We start from the raw sequence: 13,462 nt of genomic DNA, 5'->3' as shown, positions 1-13,462 counted from the left end.
GGGGTGCATGGATGTCGTGACCATGGGCCTGACAGGAGATGCACTTCTTGACAAATGTTTCAGAATCGTGGTCTAGTGTAGGCCAGTAATATCCTGCGCGGAGAACACGTGCTCTCAAAGTCCTCTTACCAGAGTGAAAGCCACATATCCCGGTGTGCAGCTCGCGTAGTACATAGTCTGCCTCGTCCTCTGATATGCATTTCAACAGAGGAGTGCTATGGCCGCGACGGTATAGGTCGTCACCTATATGCAGAAAACGTGCAATGCGTTTGGACTCAGCCACAGTAATGCTATCGCCCTTATCCTGCCTCTCCATGAGATCTTTGACCTTCTGCCGCCAGTCTGTTACGGGTGTCGACACATTGGTGACAAAAGCTTCTACCACAGGACGGTCGAGCGTCATCCTAATAATTGAGGATAATTGTGCTCGCTCCTTAGAATGAGTTAACTTAGACAAGAGATCCGCTCTTGTGTTTTGGTCCTTAGGTACATGGATGACACTAAATTCGACGAACTGTTGGAGTAAGGTCTGGACCTTGTGGAAATAGCGCAATAGTTGATTATCTTTGACTTGATAGGTTCCGTTCACGTGGTTAACCACCAATTTTGAATCCATCCGACACTCTAAACGATCGACCGAGAACTCTCTGGCCAGGGATAGGCCAGCAATCAAGGCTTCATACTCGGCCTGGTTGTTGCTAGCTGGAAATTTGAATATAATGGCCTGCTCTATGACCGAACCGTCCGGTCCTTCTAGGATAACACCGGCTCCGCCCCCCCTTTTGTCGGAGGAACCATCTACACTGAGTAACCACTTTGTAGTTGAGGCCTCGGGTGCAGGTACTAACTCAACTGCAAAGTCGGCCAAATGTTGACCCTTGATGGACCCGCGTGGCTCGTACCGGAATCCGAACTCTGACAGTTCCACGGACCAAGCAACCATCCGTCCTGCCAAGTCTGGTTTGCGGAGGATCTTGGCTATGGGGTGATCTGTGCGGACGACCACTTGATGGCTCTGGAAATATGGTCGTAACCGACGAGAGGCCGTAAGTAGGGCCAAGGCAAATTTCTCAATTTGAGAATATCGTTCTTCAGCCCCTTGCAATGTGCGACTGATGAAATATATCAGCTTAAGGGAGGGTGCTTCCTGTATCAAGGCGGCACTAACAGCATGTTGGGAAGCGGCAATATACAACTGTAAGTCTGACCTATCGTCTGGTCGAGCCATAATTGGAGGGCTGGTTAGGATGCGTTTGACAGTATGGAATGCCGTCTCACAATCATTGTCCCAGTGTTGAGTGGTGCCCTTTTTCAAATTCTTCAGAATGGGCTTGATGTGGTCAGCGAGTTTTGGAATGAAGCGGGATAGAGCTGTGAGCCTACCCACCAAACGTTGTACTTCCCGTAAGGTTTTTGGAGCAGTCATGTCGAGCACCGCTTTGCACTTGTCTGGATTAGCTTCAATACCCCGACGTGTAAGCATGAAACCTAAGAATTTACCTGCGGGGACACCGAAAGTACACTTGGAAGGATTAAGGCGCATGATGTACCGTCGTAGTTGGCCAAAAACTTCCTTCAAATCCTGCAGGTGTTGTTCCACAGAATTGCTGCGAATAACCATGTCGTCGACATACACATCCATGCATTGTCCTATCTGATGATGGAAGACTTTATCCATGAGGCGTTGATAAGTGGCTCCGGCGTTCTTCAATCCAAACGGCATAACTTCATAACAGTAGTTAGCGCGTTCAGTGATGAAGGCGGTCTTGCTTTGATCAGGCTCGTACATGGGGATCTGGTTGTATTCCGAATAGGCATCGAGAAAGCTCAGTATCACATGACCTGAAGCTCCATCTACCAAGCGATCAATGCTAGGTAGGGGATACGAATCTTTGGGACATGCCTTGTTGAGATCTGTGAAGTCAACACACATTCTCCACTGGTCGTTTGACTTTTTAACCATGACCACGTTCGACAGCCACGTAGTGTAAGTTAATTCCCGGATGAACTGGGCGTTCATCAACTTCCCGACCTCAACTTGAATGGCTTTGCGCTTCTCCTCCCCGAATCGTCGCTTCTTCTGGGCGACAGGTCGTGCCTCCCGGAAGATGGACAATTTGTGGGCCATGACCCCGGGATGAACTCCTGGCATGTCGGCGGCCGTCCATGCGAATAAATTTGCGTTGTTCCGCAGTATGTGCCCCAGATTGTGCTCTTCGCTAGAGGTAAGGTTTCCGTCTATGTTGGTGGTTTTAGACGCGTCATTCGTCAAGGAAAGGAGTTTGACCTCGCCCTGCGGGTGCAGACGCTCGTCGACATTGGTTCGGGGGTCCAAGTCGACTGCCGCAGCCTCGGCTCCCTTCGCCCTTCTGGTTGGAACAAAGGGGGTGACTTTTAGTCCGGCCATATAACACTGTCGGGCTGTTCGTTGATCTGCTCTCACGGTACAAATGGTACCATGCTCTGTCGGGAACTTCATGGCGAGGTGGGGAGTAGAGACGATTGCCCCAAATGCATTTAGACAAGGTCGTCCTAGCAGGGCGTTGTACGACGTATTTGCCTCGACCAACAGGAATCGAACTCTAAGTTCTGGTGCCTCCCGACTTGTGCCGAGCCGAGTTCGCAAGTCGAGGTATCCCCTGGTATCTACTCTTTCTCCTGAGAATCCTACAATTTGTTCGTTAAATGGGGCGATGAGATCTTCAGATAGGTCCATTTTCTGAAAGGTGGACCAATACAAAATGTTGACCGAACTCCCCTGATCGACGAGGACTTTGCTGACATCATATCGAGCTATATTAGCTGTGATGACCATAGGATCATCATGATCAGGGTCGGGTACATGGAAGTCTGCGTTCGTGAACGTGATGTCGGGGAGTGACCGAGATTGTCGCTCGACCATATGAACCGACTTCAACTGTCTCAAATGGCGCTTCCTTGCTGAAGCTGACACACCTCCCCCGGCGAAACCGCCCGATATGGTGTCGATGCGGCCTCGGACCGAGCGTTCTCTCTCTGTCCGTCGAGGCGGACTGCGCGTTCGCCTGCGGTGTCGATCATCTCCAGGGGGAGATCGCTGGGGGCTTCGCCTAGAAGGATCTCTTCGGCGAGGAGTCGCGGCTCTAGTGGAAACTCTATCCTTGATGTAGTTCTGAAGGTAACCCGCACGGATAAGTCGCTCCAGTTCGTCTTTTACCATGTTGCATTCATCGGTGTCGTGCCCATGGTTCATGTGGAAGCGGCATGTTTTGCTGTTATCTGCATTTTTTTGTGGTGGCCTTCCGCCGTACTGTCAAGAGTTCGGCGTGCAAGGCCTCTTCAAGCACCCTCGCCCTTGGTGCGTTGAGGGTTGCGTAACGATCGTACTTAGGAGTCCACCCTGACTCTTTTCGGGGCGGTCGATCTGGTTTATAGTCGTTGGTCGCTCGCTTTGCGGTTTTCTTGGCGTCGTGATTGGAGGTATCTTGTTGCTGCTTCTTCCGACAATTTCGGAGGTCCTCGATGCGGATGAATTTTGCAATTGTGGATTGCAATTCTTCCATAGATGCTGGAGGGTCAGCATATAGTTGTTCTGCAAAATATCCTGGCCTTAAGCAGGAAGGTAGATTGCTGATAATGAAGGTGTGATTGATATCCTTCACACGTCGGGCCGTCTCGTTGTATCGTTGCATGAACGCTTTCAGTGTTTCATCCTTTTCCTGTTTGGTATTTACCAACTCAGCGGCCGTCATCTCCGGTTTTCTGTTGGTTGCGTACTGTTTTCTGAATAGGGTTTCAATTGTCGCAAAACAGTCTACAGAATTCCGTGGAAGAGTGTGAAACCACTCCAAGGCCTCATCCTTGAGGGATAAGGAGAAAGCTCTGCAGATGACAGGGTCGTTATCTGTGTAGAAAGCCATGGCGTCTACAAAGTTGCGCAGGTGATTGTCGGGATTGGCAGAGCCATCATAACGTTCTAATGTTGGGGGAGGTTTGTCCGGCATGTGCGCTTGCATGATGGCCTCTGTAAACGGAAGTAGATTTGTGAGGCGCATGGAAGTAGGCCCTTTCCTCCCCCCGCCAGAAGGGTGAGATGGTCCTCCATGGTGATTGGAGTCAGACTCTTCTTGGCGTTGCGCCCTTAGTGCCGCCAGTTCCTCAGCCTGCTTGCGGTGGAGTTCCTGCTGCTCCCGTATAGTTTGTGCTTGTGCCTCGATCTGATTTTGCAGTTGTTGGATTAAATCACGAGTGTTTAAGTCTTCCATAGCTCCGGTGGTCGTAATTGGGATGTTAAATCTCGGGCCCCACGGTGGGCGCCAAAATGTTTCAGTAGGGGTGTGGAGGCTGAGATACAAACCTAACAAAACTGAACTGCTTCTCTTTATCTTCACCTTCACGATGCTTCCTTCCTCTCTTTATGTTCTGTTCCTTAGGAAAAGGTGGGCTGGGTACCTGCAAAGGCACTCCGACGCTCAAGTCAGAAAAGGAGTCACCTGAAACTTTTGGTTCAAAGTGATGAAGAATAAGAATAATTTCTCTCAGGGGAAAAACGTACCTTTTTTCTGGTGTGAAGGGTGTATTTAAAACAGTAAAATAAACCGTTACCTGGCAATCCGGTCAGTTATCGAAGTTTGACTGTGTAGAAGTTGTAACTGCTAGATCGTGTGCTGATACTGAGTCAATTACTTCCGTGATTCGCGGCGTTGGTTAGCTGATTGTGCGTAACTGTTTATCTGTAACTGCACGCTACGATATAGCACTTGTATGTCGACCGTCCTGTGCGTCGACTAGAATAGGTGACTGGTCGTGTGCGCGGTGCGAACGTTATGTCGCGACATTACTATTTGGTTGTCGAGGACCAAGTGATCGACAACACATCATCTTTAAGAAGGCCTCGTATTGGTTCAACTGTTACCAGGTCGCCCGATTCACCGGTCGACCATTGGAGGATTGGGTATCCTATGGTACAGATTCCAAAATTTTGTACATCAACAGAAAATCTTAACATTTCAAAATATTTTCTGAAAAATTTTCATTGTTATAAAAAGGTATCAAGTTTTTTTTTTAATTTTCATTTTTAGAGAATCGAAGGAAGTGTATCTAATCTTCAATCGTGACATATAAATTAATTATTTTAAAAGTATTGTAATAACTAAATAAATTTTAAAAATATTGTAATAACTAAATAAATTTTAAAAATATATTAACTAAATTTTATTATTTTTATATAAAATACTCTAGTTTATTTATTTGTATAAGAATCCTAAATCATGTGACGCACTTAAAATAATGATTGCATATATATGTTTAATTTAGCAGTTAAAGGTGGAGAAAGTGTCAAGATTCACGTTAAATAATTGATTTTAAACATTCACCAAAACAGTGTCAAAGATACATTCAACAAAGTCCAAATAAGGAATTTAACCTAACTCGATGAAAAGAGTATCGCTCCCTCCACTACCACTAAATGCTCCATGCGCCACCCCATACTCAATTTATCCTTGAAATAAAACGGATGTCAACATCCATCTCATCTTAAACGGATATTGACATGATGTTGACATCTGTATACATATTTTAACTTTTTTTATATTTTAATTTATTGTTTTTATTTTAGATTTTATTTTAATAATATTTTTTATTTACATAATATATTATAAAAAATAAAAAAATTAAATACTTTATAAATTAATTTAAAATATTAAAAAAAATATTAAGATATTAATTTAAAATACAATAAATTAATAAACTAAAAACTAAAAACTAAAAACAAAAAATAAAATAAAATTAATTTATATATAATTACGTAAGAAATTTAAAAAAAGATTTAAATAATATTTATATATTAATTTAAAATGTAATAAACTAATAAACTAAAAACTAAAAAAAATAAAGAAAACCGGATGGCACAATCCGTTTAAATAACTATATAAAAATATTTAAATAATTAATTAAATAACACATAAATTAAATTAATAATTATTATTTTATTAGATAAAATTAATTTATATATAATTATATAATAAATTAATTTATTTTATTTAATTAAATAATTATTATTAATTTAATTAAATTATAATCAACATATCACATGCCACAATGTTTAAGTTTTTTTCTAATTTTTAGTTTATTTAAGTAATATATTTTAATTAATTTATAGATAATATATTATGTAAATTTATTTTATTTTATTTAATTAAATAATACAATAAATTAATTAAGTAAAAACTAAAAGAAGATAAAAACTTAAACAGAATGGACACGGATGTGACATATTCGTTGAAGAATCTGTTAAAAAAGAGAATTAATGGTGTAAGAATTTTTAAAATATAAAAGTTAGTTTTGAAATTTTAAAACTAGAGACTAACCTACGATAAAAGAGTGTGAAAAGAAAAAGACTATTGCTTCCTGTACCCTGTCAAATTTCTTGTTACACTCCATCAAAAGCTTTTGGAAAAAAAATCTGATTGTGTTCCGAACAAAATTCTGAATTTATTTTAAAATGTTCTGGAAAACGAAATTAAAAATAATAGTGTTGAAGAAAATTTGATATTACATTGGAATGTTGAAGTGGGCCCTTTGCCCATAATAGAAATGGCCCACATAGGGTTGGGTGTGAAAATCAATGTTTGTGATTAAATTAAAGGTTTAATTGCTTCCTTTGTCCCCAGTTTGGTTGAATTGTGTCAAATTCATCCTCATTTTTAAAAAAGTTTCATTGTCGTCCTCACGTGGTATAAAAGTGTCAATTGAATCCAAACATAGAAAAAATTTGTGTCAAAGTAGTCATTTTTCCTATATCTCTGTGTCTTCCTTTCATATGTCACTTCTCTGGAGCTATGAAAAGCCTTAAATTGGATAAGGTAAAATGAATATCTGTACTTGATTGTATGAAAGGAAGACACAGATATATAGGAAAAATGACTACTTTGACACAAATTTTTTCTATGTTTGGATTCAATTGACACTTTTACACCACGTGAGGACGACAATGAAACTTTTACACCACGTGAGGATGACAATGAAACTTTTTTAAAAATAAGGATGAATTTGACACAATTCAACCAAACTGGGGACAAAGGAAGCAATTAAACCTAAATTAAAATTGAAAAATATAAAGCATAATCGAATTTATCAACGTGTCTAAAGTTATTATATGAACATTCAACGACCCTTATGAGAACACCTAGAATAAACAAGAACAAAATGGAAGAAAGTACAATACATAATCACTCTCCTCTCACTTTCAACTTTAAGTTGTACTATTTTTGGTATATTATCACCTATTTCCTTTTGCAAATACCACATTTTACAAACCATCCAATCAAAATTAGTTTTCGAATAATAGTCCTAAATTAAATGTTAACTTTTGTAGGAAAAAAGGTTATACTAAAAAAGGAAAAATAGTTAGGCTTTTAGGAACCATTCCATATATATATTGAAAAACTTGTGGACAACAATTATACTATTTTTTTTTTTTGTAATATACGAGATAAAACTTCCTAGGAAACTGAACTGAACTAATTTTAAAAATGAGATGGGCAATTTTTAATTTTATCGAAAATACATATCCAGAGAGGCATGTGAAGTTTGCTCAGAGTGGCCATGTTTTCAGGTTTCTTCTACCCTAAAACTAGAGGTCTGAATTCTCTGATGAGATTTGCACACATCAATTTTATGGCCAGAACGAAACCCTAACCCCAAAAAGCTACAAGATCATGTCATCCCACTTATCCACACAAACAAACCTTCTCATGAATTCTTCATCACATGGATCAAATATATTAATAAAAAAGTTTTAGTAAATTTAAAGAATATGGAGTAGCGTAATTATTATTTTTACTTATAAATTTAACTTTTTATATTATTGATACGAAGTATTTTTCATTCATTTTACTAATAACTATTTTTTAAATAAAGTTAATATCTCATTAATCTCGTTAAAGTTTTTAATAGAGATATCAATCTTTTATTGGATTGATTCGGATATCATTAGTATTATGTCTTTCTCATAAATTTCTTTCTCGGACTCAACACAATTTAAATTTAAGATCTCGTTTTAAAATAAATCAATTTTAATACTACTCAAGAATTAGATACATTTTTGTTTAAGTGTCTTTCATTTTATTGATTTACATTACTTGATAACCCTTCAAGCTAAGTTTGGTTGGCCACAAATTTGCATAAGGTTGCTAAATGAATGTGTGGACAAAAGGGGGAAAAAGGAAATATTTTTCGAAGAAATCGTGGAAATACACGCATTATGGTTTAAATTAGTAAAATAACGCTGTTTTTAATATGCATCCATAAGTTTTTTTTAATATTATTATAATAATAAAAAAGAAGATTAAAAAATAATAATGATAATTAATATTAGTATATTGGTATTAAGGGATGGTGGGCCAAAAGTGTAGGGTAGGTTGAAAGGACACGAGACAGATGTGGGTGAGATTTGTGCTTGTTTTGGTGTTGACTGGGAAGTGTTATAAATATAAAGACTACGTGTTCCTTAACCCAACCAACAGACCAACAAACAACTTCTGCAAAACCCTAACCCTAATTCAATTGTGGCTCACAATTTTTTCTGCTTTTTATATTATCAATACTTTACTATATTTCAAACTAACCCTCTTTCTCTTTCTCAATACTACCAAGCACCAATGTGTAAAAAATAAATAACTTCACCAGTTCTTCCTTTTTATAATTTTAATCAATTCAATTGGAAAATGAGAATTTAATTGAAATGATTTTATTTTTTTTAGAAATTTTAGTAGTGAAAGGAGGGAGGAATAAATATAATTTGATTGGACTATTGAACAACTCAATCTTCAAAGTACAATGTCACAGGAAAGCTGTGAGAGGGCATGATGAATAGCAATTACTTGCACTCCAACTAAAATAAATTAATAAATTAATAAATAAAATAAGAGAGAAATTGAAATTGAGAAATGGAGTTGGCGTTTACCATAAATAAGGAAGTGAAAAGCTGAGGTGGCAATAAAGCGCAGAGCAGATGAAGGTACGGTGGGGAGCCCACCATGGAATCGCATTCACCTATATTCACTCCCTTATTGTCTTAGTGCTTCTAGATATTTATATTTATAAAATTAATTTAGATCGTGAGTTTATGTTAATATTAAAATAATACTTAAATAATAAATAGTATAATATATGAATCATAATAAAATAAAATAAAAAATAATAATAATTTGTGTATTAAACTATGGAATCTTAATTATGATATATAGATATAGTCTAAATAAATATAAGTCCACCTGTTATTTAATGAAAAGATTTTAAAAAAATATTCAACAGTACTTTTTAATATATATATATATATATATTAATCCGGATAGAAAAAAAAATATCATGAAAAATAAACATTTTAAAAACATAGGTTTATAATTAATTCGTTCTTTATTCCATCTAAATTTTATTTCTCTAACATTGTGTATTGACAAGTGATTTGTTTTTTTAATGTTGAAATTTTGACATTTCCACTTGTTTATTTTGAAAATTGGCAAGGTTCGAAATTTGTTTTACTTGTAAACAAATTATTTCTACATATTTACATCTATTTCATTTAAGATTATTTGTATGTTCTGAAATATGATGCTAAAATGGATTGAAGTTTAATTCTTGTATGTTGAAAATTATGATTGCATTGAAATATATTTATATTAAATTGAATTAAGTTTTGGAACATCCATAATGCTTAATGTTTTTTTTTTATCTTTTAGGAATGGTGACGTATATAGAATTTTATTGAATAATATTTTTTTTCCTCGAGTTGTTACTTATTGATTTATTGTTTTTTTTTATATATATTTTACTCTAGTATTAAATTGGTATAAGACATTCCAAAAATTATGAAGTTGGAGATTATATATTGACCAAAGATATAATTAAAAATTATGTTAATTGTTAGAGATTATTTATTAATTAAAGATATGATTAAATTATAATATGTGAATGTATATAAATAAATTGATTTTGTAACATAATTATAGTATATAAGTAAATGTAAATTAAGTCAATTTTATGATATTGAGTTAAATTAAAAGTTTATTTATCCTAATTAAGTTTAATAATTTTGGTGTTACCTTTTATTAAATTTTTTCTTAGTTTCGTATTAAACATTTTTAAATGTCAACATGAAAATACATTTTTGATATTCCATATTAATTAGAGGTAAATAAAATCATAATACATAGACATATTCAAATATCATCTTATTAAAACATTTTTTGTGAAATTATATTAAGATTTAAACATGCTTCCAAATAGTAACTTTGCAAAATTCAAAGTATTGAAGTGTTGATATTTGCATCCCGACTCAAGTAATATTAATATTAAGATTGAGAGTTTCCAGTGAATGAATGTCCTTACTAAAATAAGGAGTCATTAGATATTATTTAAGTGAAGTTTTAGATATATCAGTTAAGTATATACTCAAATTAGTCTCAATGTTCGAATTTAATACAAACTTTTAAACTATTATTAAGGTTAATTATAATGATATTTATGTCTTTGGTAAGTGTAGATATTTATGTCTTTGGTAAGCCACGTTTTAAAATCCATTCAGAAGCCAAGGTAGGTGACTGCCACGGTTTAAACAATTGTGCCATGTAAACATTGACGTGATACAAAACTTAATTTTATTAAAGTCAACTTAACGATAAAAATATAATTGAGTCAATTTTAAAAAAAAAATTAAATTGACAAAAACCGATAACATCGCCGAAAAAAATCTACATAAATACAAACTAATCTAAACTAAATATTTAAAAATATTTACTTTTTTTTTTTCATTATTAATGAAAGTTTTGTGTTTATAAATCTTCTATTGAGTTTGAGTTTACTTTATTTTAAAGTTTAAATTGAATTGATGGATTTACTTTAGAAGTTTATATTTAATATAGAGATTTGTTTTTACTTAACTCTTTGTTGGCTGTATTTCGTATCAATATATATTGACTTAACTTATACTTCATGAAATGTGAGGTTTATTCTTGAAATCAAACTAAAGTTAAAATTTTTTAATTTCTTTTATCTTAATTTGGTTTAGACTTAATCTACACTTGTTATGGTTTATTAAACTGGATGCAATGTGTGTTTTGCATTAAATCTGTAATTAATTTGATTTGAACCTAATTCCAATATGACTCAATATGAGATAGTTCCACAAAACCCTTGACCAAATAAATATTTTATTTTGCTTTTCGTCTCGTTCCTCTTCTTTATTTATTTATATATATATATATATATATATATATATATATATATATATATATATATATATATATATATATATATAACAAAGCAAATCAACCAAAATCTAGTTTTATAAATTTTAAAAACATAAAAGTATAACCATTTCAAACAACATGTCCATGTCCAATGACTATATTGTTTAAGCCATTACATATTTACAACTCACACAAATACCACCTAATAATACATGACACAAGATTAGTATTATTTAATTAGTGTTGGATCTTAAAGTTTAAATCTCGATATTCAATTGTTTTAAGGAAGAAATTATTGTTATTATATATATATATATATATACATATATATATATATATATATATATATATATATATATATATATATTCAATTTTGACTTTCCTATGTTACAGTCTAATGTTATATTATATCCCAAAAAATTAAGTTTATTTTTCATTTCATTATTTTTAAATTTGTTCTTAGAATATTATATAATATTAAAAGTTTAAATCTTTGAAAGCTTTAAAAATTTGAAAATTTCACTCTAAATTAAAATAAATACAAAGTATGTCGTTGTTTGAAATTTGATACATTTTCAAACTTTAAAAGTGAAAAATCAGCCTTTTAAGTTAATAATGTTAATTATTTTTTACTTGTTTAATGGTATTTTAAACTAACTTTTGATTGAAATTTATCAAATAAAAAAAATTCAAATGTCATATGAAAATATGTTTAATATGTAAAAAAAAACTAACATCGCGTGTTAAAAAGATTATATTTATTTTTTTAACTTTTAAAATAGAATTTTAATTTAAAAATTAAAACTATGTATAACTCATACCATAATTACATAATTAGTTTTGAGTGATTTTGATTTGACTTTTAGTCCAAGTTGACTTGACTTGACTTTAGGTCAAGCCGATTTGACTCGACTTTCAACCCGAGTTGATATTAGATCAACTCGGCTTGATCATCGATCTATGTCAATTCAATTAGACTATTAGTCTGGATTGACTTTGTTCGACTTTTTATTTAGACCAATGAGTTGACGTTTGGCACGAGTCGACTTGACCTTCAAACCTAGACAATTTCACTTGACATCGGGTCGATACGACTCAGGTCGACTTCGGTTCGAATAACTCAAATCAACTACCAACCCATGCTGAGTCAACATGTCCTTACATCTTGACCTACGACTCAACTTTTATCACAAGTCACTTCAATTGGACTTTTATTCCGACTTGTCTTAACCTTTTATTTAAGAATATTTGAAATTTCAAAATTTTTATACTTTTAAATTATTTAAAAACATTTTATTTTATTCATTTAAATAATTTCTAAAATTTTAAATTTATTTAATTACTTTATCTAAGCAAGTAATTTTAATATAGAAAAATTATATTCTTTAAATAAAAACAATTACTTCTAAGTTACCGAGTCTAAATACCATCTTTAACTTTGTAACTTTACTGAAAATTATTAACACATATTGGAATTATTAAAGTAAGAAAAAAAATTTCTATATATAAATTACAGATTGAAATATTACATATAAGAAGTTTATTTAATGATGTGATATCTTAGGTTGATAATAGTACTGTGAAAAATATTTGATAACATGCGTGAATCAAGGTGAAGCACTTAAAATATATGTATGAAAGTGTATTTATTTAAATATTTAAAAATTGAGGTGTTGTTGATAGATTTTAGTGGTTGATGCTCGTTACTGTGTCTGGATTTTTTTTTTGACGTAATTACTTGCAAACCAAACATTTGTTTGTACCACGCGCTCAAATTTCAATCATTATGATGTATTTCCACACACACACACACACACACATATATATATATATATATATATATATATATATATATACTTATTTTGTATTTTTATGACTTAGTTTCAAAACAGTAAAACAGCTATTAAATTTATGTAAATAACTTTCGGTGGCTTCCATCTCTTTTTTTAAAAAGAAGATTTTTTCGTAAACACTGCAGCAATACTAATATTCATTTTAAATTTAGAACTATTCCATTAAACTTTATTTTTTCAAAATTGGTATATGGAATTCTTTTACATGATTTATACATTTCCTTATTTAAATATATCTAATTTTAAATCTTATATAAATTATTTTCTATTTTATATTTAATTACTTCATAATTAATCATATTTCAATTTTAATTCATACTTATTGAAATAAAATTAAAGATATTTTCTAATTTATTAAATTTAATACAAATTTGTCATAAA

Source organism: Vigna umbellata, chromosome 4 (assembly GCF_029865625.1).
Source record: "Vigna umbellata cultivar VRB3 chromosome 4, Vumbellata_1.0, whole genome shotgun sequence".
Lineage (NCBI taxonomy): Eukaryota > Viridiplantae > Streptophyta > Magnoliopsida > Fabales > Fabaceae > Vigna > Vigna umbellata.
Note: the sequence above shows the minus strand (reverse complement) of the source record.